Raw genomic sequence first — 9391 nt, forward strand, 5'->3', positions numbered from 1 at the left:
GTGTCTACCTCCTTCTCCCATTGGCAATGATGCTTACTTTTGTGGTCTTCAAGGACCGGGGGTGGGGAGAAGAAAACCTCGCTGATTGGAAGGATGGTGGTGACGGTTAGCAGATGAAGAAAGGGACATGGTTAAGTCTCCTACGAGGCTCTGAATTAAGTTTAAGAGATGATGATGTGGCAAGTAGCTGGCACTGATGTGGATTATTCAGCCCATGTTTATTACAAGTAAGCAAACCATGTGCCATGTCAGATGCAAAGTTACAAGTCTGGCACACACATCATCATCTTATGGCCAGAAATCCTCGGGTACCTAGCCGGTGAAACAAAATTAATTTAAGGTATCCAAAAAGGATACAAATCAAAGTTTGATGCTCAAAGTGATATTTGGTCATAGTACGGTACCCATCTAAAAAAATTACCCATGTTATTACAAAAGTTACAAGGTGCTATGTATCTTTGTCCATTTTAGTGTTGTCATCATCGTCATCATCAGTGTTATTATTAATATTAGCTGTAGTAGCATTATTATCATAAGTGATATGATGCGCTACCATACCTTCATATCTCCATATTATTCTTTATAATTTGTCATTTGTTTCATATTCTAAATTTTATTTCTTTAATAATAATGTTATTTTAAATGGATCATTTCGAGCATGCATAGATGAATTGTGCTTGTTATAAGTAATTATCTTGGATGTGGTCTATGCTGTTTTGTTATACCTTTCACAATAAAAAAAACATAGATTATAGCAAATCGTCACTTGAAAGACTACTAATTAAAGAAAGGTATTTGTTTAGGTTGGTAGACTGAAATGCTGCTACTAGTATCAACATACTTCGCAACGACAAATTGAGATTTTTCAACCTATGCTCAATGCTAATTGCAAAAGGGCTCATAAATGACATATTATATATGACTGTGGAAGAGTAATTACTTACGTTCCTTAACATTATATGCCATAATCAACATAATTGTGCTATTTGCATGAATTTTTTAAGGTCTAATAAGATTGTTAGTTGATACTTCAATCACGTCTTAGTCACAATTGATGAACTATGGCATGTCTACAAAACGATATATAGCAGTAAGGAAAAAGTTATACCCTTACTTTAATTATTATTATGTTAGATATTACATAGATATAGTTTTATGGAATTAATTATAACAGACAACATCGGATGTTAGGATTATATCAAGCTCTAGACGAGATGATTATTTATTCTTTTGTCCTAGTGTCTGAAGTTGTAGCAATTCGAGAAATTAAACCTTACCCAACACAAACACATTCTCATAGATATAGATTTTGGTTTGCTTTTTTGCTTATGTTCTTGCTAGTTAGGATGGTTCAACACACGATGCTCTAGTTCTTCATGATGCACTTGAAATACCCAATGGGTCAAATGGTCCTTGAAGCTACCTAAGTCCTTTATTTGATGGGGAAAAAGGAATACTACATAAATAAGGAATTTTGGATTGAGGATACTTGCAATAGCTAACGGAATTTTTAATTTACAACATTCATCTATTTGTACCTCTATTGAGCATGAATTTAGTTCTTTAAAAAACTATTTTCTAGGCCATTTTCCCCATTTACAACATAGATGAATCTTGTGTTGGTAGGTTGTATTTTACACAATTATATTATCGGTGGTGGTGAGGATGAGAAACGATGGTCATGTACCCCAATGCAATCCAAGTCATTTGTTTTCCCATAGTAAATATTAAGAAAAGAAATAGATAACTTATTATGAACTTTAACTTTTAACATTAGAACCACTTCAATTGCTAAATATTTGCAAACAAATAGATAGAGATAAAAAAAAAAAAAACTTCAATTGGCAAAATAATAATAATAATAAAAAATTTAACTGTCATATGCTAACTAAAAATTCATAATAGTTGAAAATATAAGCACTTCTAAATCCAAAATGCAAAGATATTAGATCCTCTAACCAAAAATCACCAAAAAGGTGCAAATTTTTTTGTATTTATTTTTTAAGAGAATCTCAAAATGGATATTACATATTATTTTAACTGTGGACAAACAAACGAATAAACTAATTTTTTTAAAATATATTTCACAATGTTTTTTAGTGCTTTTTGATAGGATTGCAAGACTACATAAACCTCTTTCTTTGTGCAAAATTGTATTAACCAAAACATGAATAATAAATTAAAACTAGAGACAAATGGACTAATTGGTGAATAAAATTGTTACAACAACAAACCCATGAACAATGTTGAAAAACAAACTATTTTCATTATGCCAAAGGAAATTGGTTTTGTTGATTTGGTTTCCTTATTTAGACTAGCTAGATTGTACATAATACCTATCGAGATCTCCTAAAATAACATTTTTTGGATTTAATAGATAGTTAACAGTTGAATATTTAGCCTAAGGGCTCATTAAATGTAAGCCAATCAATATACTGTATAAATTGTTGACATATAAAATTTATGCAAGTGGATGCATGTCAATAAAATAGGCCATGTGAAAAGAGAAAATTGATAATGGCATTACTGTTAAAATATATTATTAATACTACTACCAAGTAAGATGGACTAGCTTGGTAGGCTAAAAGTTGCTTCAAGAATTGACCGCATTGATAACTGTATCAAAAACACATGATCATCTATATGATGCATCATGACTATTGATTAAATCCAACATTTCCAAAGAAGATGAAGCAACATACTTTAAGATAATTTTCACTATCATATGTTTTTTCCCCAACAACTTTAGGATGCAAAATGTTGAATTTTCACTAGCATGTAAGAGAAAAGGTTGAGACCACCTAAGGTTAGGCCTCTAGCTCATTTCTCCAACAAGATATATCTTTCCTTGAATCTATCTAAATTCCATATGTTCCTTTTTCTCCACACTATTGCTTCCCGTACATCGAAGACCACACTACACCAACATGCACTCCCTCCTTATAACCACCTAAGTCCAATGCCATTTAAGTTTTCACTTTGATGATCAACTAAATTCCTCATTTGCCATGCCCCTAAGGAGCTTAGCAGTTATACCAAAGTAGTAGTTGACACTATTACCTTAATTCTATTTGAAGAAATAACTAAATGGCTAGGACTGAAAAGAGAGCTAGGTTATGGTGCCCAAGGTGTTAAAGAATGTTTCATTTAGACGAAGGGCCAAATGGTTTTGTTGATAATTAATCCACATACCTCAAGAATGATAACCAATGTTTTGAAACCTGGACCGGACCGGCTGGTCGGGCCGGTAGAACAAGGAACCGGCCAGTAGTCCGGTTCGGTTCTATATAAATTATTGACTGGATGTTGACCCGGTCAAAACTGCCGAACAGCCGATTTGATCGGAACCGGGTTAACCCTGGTTCTATTTTTTTTATTTAAAAAACAAAATTTAAGCAAAAACCGTATAGATTCAAACATTAATAAATAAAAAAATAAGTTAAAACAAAAAAAAAGAATAGATCTTGCTCAGAGCTTCTTAGAGGGTTTGTGTAACCATCACCAATGGATCTACAAAAAAATTACACATCCATATCAAGCACAATGATCATTCATCATCACAAATTCAATCTTTAAAATAAAAAAAATCAGAAAAATGAAACAGAGGGAGTGCGAGAGAGAGAGATGGCGGAGAACAAGGTTGATAAGGGTAGGGTTTATAAGTTTATTTATAGTGGGGAGGATGATATGATGGAAACCCTAATCACCAAACTTCTCTTACAACCATCCGATCATATATTGTCAAATCTGACGGTTGTTAAAACTTTGAAAACTGAGAGTTCTTGAGATATCAATTGGGTTGGGCCTATGTATCTCAGCCTTTCTAAACCAGTCCCTTGGCCCAAACTTGCAATTTTGCTAATTTTTTTTTTTATATATTCATGCTAATTCCCAGGATGTTCTCTTTTTACCATTTTATTTTTTTTATTTGATATCATCTTCTTATAAAGATATAGTTATCGTCATTTGTTTGAATTAGTCTTGGAATATATGTGAGTTTGAATAATTGATATTTTTATTAATATATATATATATATATATATATTACATCATCTGGTCCGACCAAACCGGGTCATCTGGTCCAACCGATTGACCCATGACCGGGTTGCTTGGCCGGTTCACGTCCCAGTCCGGTTTTGAAAACATTGATGATAACCCAATTAGACTAAATCTCTATGCCCCCCACATCAAGGACACAACATTCAAGGAATTGCTTGATCCTAAATTACTCTTGCATCACATGCCTCATGAATCACACCTCAATTACAACATTTAGAATTCCAATTAGACAAATATTCAAAATCATAATGACTCATAAGATAAAACTTAAATAGCAAGATCATACTCAAAAGAAATTCCATTAGAGAGAAACAACAATGAACCTTAAGTCCTTTTAACTTGGTGTTTAATCTCCAGTTAGAATCAAGGTCCCTTTTTGGCTATTCAGTAGCCTGATAGATTCCGTATTCGATGTGGTTAAGAAGCAAAGAGAAATCTACGCTTTAAGTTTCACCATGCTATCATTGTGGTAGCTACAATTGCATAGCATTTATAGTAAATAGAGCTTACAGTTGAGCCCTATAAGGATGAAATATATTATTCTTGATGTAAAAATAATGCATATTGGCTTATAAGTGATGAGAATTTAAAGATGATGTGCACTATCCAACATTTACACAAGAAACAAGCGGTGGAAATGGAGATCGTAGAAATAGAAGGCATAAAAAAGATTGCTCTTTTGCCACACAACCAGGAGAATATCCATTATCTGTGTGCTTGTGTGTCCTTTTTTCTTGCACAATTTGTAATAATCATCAATATTTTTATCCTTCTATTTATTTTTTTATTATTATTTTTTAAATATTTAGTTATTTGGTAAATATCTCCACATGGGCATCCAATTCGTGGCTATCATTCTAGTTATTTGTATGCCTAGTCAAATTCAATATTATACTGTTTGGCGTGTATAGCTTTTGTTTGAATGTTTGTCCATCACATAGAAGTACATAAGTAGATGCATAGTTGTCTACAAACTAGTTTTCTAGTTATTTCTTTAGTTGTTTATATTTATGCCGTTTTAGCTCACCAATCAAGCTTCTTTTCTTGTAGTTGTTTGGTGGGCCTTCCCATGGGTTCTAATTTTACATGTAGTTATCTAGATATATACTACTACAATTAGGATGTGGTCATTGTTATTGCCTTTACTATAATGGTTGCCATGTCTTTATAGATGTTGAGCGTGGCCTCCTAAGTGTTCAATTTTTATATAGTTAATAGAATATGTATTGTTGCCATCAAGATGTGGTCATTTATTATTCACTTCATCATGATAGTTGCCTTGTTTATGTAGATGTTATTGTGTCCTCCAAGCAAAATTACTAGAATTGGCATTGACATTGAACCATTTGAAATCTCATCACTAGATTACTAATTCAACTAATAAGTCAATTGAGTCAATATTGATGCTATATGGACTTTAAAAAATAAATAATATTAAAAGTCCATATGGCATCTACACATCCATTTTAATGCATATTTATAAATGGCCAAGGACTCCAATTAAGGCCATCATTTGGTTGAGATGAATTATTCAAATTTGAAAGCTCAAAACCAAAGATTATAGCAGAAGCCATATTTATAAAACTTTCATTTCTATCTTCAAGCTCATTTATGCCGTCATTTGCAAGCACATCTTTCATATTTAAATAATCTATATGATTAAAAATAAATTATATCTAGTAATTAACAAATTGTGAAAATTTTTGATTGTTAATAAGCCTAATATTGCAAAAGTAGCAAGTTGTGATTGGAGTCAACAATTCATTCGTTGATAAAGTAATAGACTATTCTATAAGCGTTCATCCTCCATCTTCATCAAAATCTTCAAAGTCAATAGGATTATAATTGCGGCCTTTAACATGATTTTTAGATAAATAGTAAGAAGAATAAGTTTGTATGAACTAAAATTAAAACTATTCACTATAATCAATAGAATAGAATCATGCTTATATGCATAAATAATACATTTTTTGAAGTCTCTAAATTATAATGGACATAAACTAAGTCATTCAATTTTATGGTATTCTAATCTACATATTTTCTTTGAATAGACAAAATAAAATATACTCCAATTTCAGTCATAGCTAGAAACACTACATGTTTGACTTATGCCATTAGTGATAATTTAACATCACTGACAAAATATTTTTTTGCCCACGGAATAGCTTTAGTGCCTTGTTTTTCATTGACGGAAATTTTCAACCGAATATACTGTTACTGAAAGTCATCTTCGATGGAATTTTTGCTATTAGTGATGGAATATTCCTTCTTTAATGCATGCCCCTGTTTTCTTGTAGGGTTAAAACATGAAGTGTCAATTATTGTAAGTTTGGTGCATAATTTCCATAGCATCCCTACCATTCATCTAAAAAAAAAAAATCTAACATTCAAATAATAATAATAATAATAATAATAATAATAATAATAATAATAATAATAATAATAATAATAATACAAGTGTATAAATAACAAAAAAATTGAAGATTAGGAAACAAGTTTATACAAGGAAGCATTATAGTATGATCGGATATGGTAGATATGCAACCAATATCTCCTTGAGCATTTTTAAAAAAATTTTTATCTCACTTGTCAACTTTCTTCTCAAATCAAAATTCTTATGGAAATTAGAAATAGAAAACTACAAACTACAAACAAGAGGAAAGACTCCATCTAAAAAAATAGCTATAAGGAAACAAAAAAAGAAAAGAAAGAAAAGAAAAAGTACAAAATTACATATTTAACCCATTCACCATAACTTTCTTCATAATCCACTTGGGAAGTTCTCTACCCTGATGAAACAAAGAAATTTTATGCAAACTAATACGATGAATAGCCAAGCAAGAAGTAACACCAGCTCAATTTCTAGGAACAATATGAAGTTGAGGAAGACAAACAACATTAATAATATGTCCAAATGAAGATTGAAATAGTCCTTAAAATGACTATGAACAAAAGAGTGGCCCCCATGGAGTTTTAATGTCCATGGAAATTTAGAGTTAGAAAGGGTAAAAGATATGGAAATAGTCATGAATCATTGCTCTATTTAAAGAGATAGTTTAGAGCTATTGAGAGATCACAAAGGTATTGATTGATATTTGCATTCTAGTGAATCAATTCCCGATGGCTATCTCTAGTGCCTTCTCCATCTTTGCCACTTTTTAGCTCTTGGACTTCTTCTCACAATGCTAATCGGTAATCTTCTCTTCTCTTCTCTTCTCTTATTGATTTATTTATATATCATCAACTATTTTTTTTTAATTGAGAAGTTGAAGAGTATCTTGTGTTAAATAAGATTTCAGTTATTCATAGGTAATGTTGGAATAAATAACTAGTGTTATGCCACTACCACTGACCAAAAATTCAAAATAAATATGATTAATATTAATAAACATATGATACAACATGGGCCTATGCATTTAGTGTAATATTACATTTCTATCATCAGTTTCAATTTTTTTCTTTTAATTAAATTGATAATTTAAGTAATATGTTTATCAATATTATTATAACATATATAATATCGGTAAAATATATTTATTTTGAATATCCTACAATTCATGCATTAGTTGATTAACTATGCATTTCTTTCAACTAATATAATTTTTTGATTTTTATTTACACATAATGATATAATCATTATTAATATATGGTGGCTTTAATAATAACACAGTTATGATAATATATAAGGGGATAATCTATTGAAGTTTGCTATGGTAGGCTTGGCAATGATCTACCTCAACTAAGTGATGTTGTGGCTCTCTATAAGTCCAAGAACATTGGAGCTATGAGACTCTATGACCTTATGACGTTGCCTTTCAAGCTTTAAAGGGGTCTAATATTGAACTCATCCTTGATCTCCCTAGTAATGATGACAATAATGAGCTTAAACATTTAGCTTCTGACTCTTCAACAACATATGACTAGGTCATAAGCAACATTGTATCCTATTGGCCAAATGTTAAATTCAGTATATTACAGTTGTAATTTATTTATCCTTAAAAAAAAAAAACTTGATTCAATATGTGAAACAAGCCATGCAAAATATCTATAATGCATTATCTTTATGTGGACTTCAAGATCAAATCAAGGTTTCAACTTCTGTTTCCTTTAGAGTGGTTGATTCAACATCTCCTCCTTCTCATGGTGTGCTTGCTTCTGCTATACAACCAAGCATGGTACCCATCATCGAATTCCTTAGAAAGATAGGAGCACCTCACTTAGTTAACATGTATTCTTACTTAAGTTATACAGAGAATCCAGACAAAATTAGTATTGACTTTGCCTTATTTACTTCTCCTAGTTTTGTGGTAACTAATGGATCTTTGAACTATTAGAACCTATTTGATGCCACGGTTGATGCATTGTATTATGCTTTAGAGAAGTCTGGTGGATCTAATGTAGGTATTGTTGTATCTGAGAATGGTTGGCCTTTGGCTGATGGAGATGCAGCGAGTATAGAAAATGCACAAACTTACAACCAGAATTTAATCAACCATGTAAAGCAAGGAACACCAAAAAGACCTGAAACAATAGAGACTTACATATTTGCAATGTTTAATGAGAATAATAAGGGATCGGATGAGAGAGAAATATATTTTGAACTTTTCTATCCTAATCAATCTCCTGTTTATCCTATTAATTTCTAGTATACAAATAATTCTATTGTTGCTCTATCAGATAATAAAGATTGTGGTATTTGTATCACATATTTATTTGAATAAATTATTAGTTTTTTGGTGCACCATAACACGTTATCAATAAAATAAATGTTACTTAATTATAGTATATTGTATGAAAGATGACAAGATAAAGAAAAATTAGGATGTATAATTGATAGAGACACAAGCGTACACATTGATCAAGTAGTATAGTGTGTGTGTAAGTAAGGTAACGGTCCACAGGGAAGATTTAGACTACTAGTACTAACCCTAATCCCGAAAGTTAGCCTAATCAAAATTGTGATTTTGTGCAAAAGAACTAGAAAGAAAAAAAGTAAGGAATACGAAGTAAAAGGAGTAGAGAAATTAGGAGAAGAAGCAATGTTCTGGCATAGCATCCCTCTAGGGTTTTGTTAAGTTTAGGACAAAGGTTATCTAATCATGCAATCCTATTTGAACCGATTATACTAAACCCTTCTTTGCATGGGTGAATGGTAATTGAGTCGGTATATTGTTGATACAGTCCCCACGTAATCACCTTACACTCTATGAAATAGCAACGTGAGTTAAAAGAATTTTTTAAATAGGTAATCCTTCTTGCAAAGAGATTACCCCTAATTCAAATATAGAACAGAGATATGATTTCTACTAAAATCTATTCCACATAATTACAA

At 31.3% G+C, this 9391-nt stretch overlaps 1 pseudogene; it reads left to right on the plus strand.

The window, feature by feature from the left end:
* Nucleotides 1-7756: 7756 nt before the first annotated feature.
* Nucleotides 7757-8705, plus strand: LOC120265147 (annotated as a pseudogene).
* The last annotated feature ends 686 nt before the right edge of the window (nt 8706-9391 follow it).

This window comes from Dioscorea cayenensis, chromosome 7 (assembly GCF_009730915.1).
Source record: "Dioscorea cayenensis subsp. rotundata cultivar TDr96_F1 chromosome 7, TDr96_F1_v2_PseudoChromosome.rev07_lg8_w22 25.fasta, whole genome shotgun sequence".
Taxonomy (NCBI): Eukaryota; Viridiplantae; Streptophyta; class Magnoliopsida; order Dioscoreales; family Dioscoreaceae; genus Dioscorea; species Dioscorea cayenensis.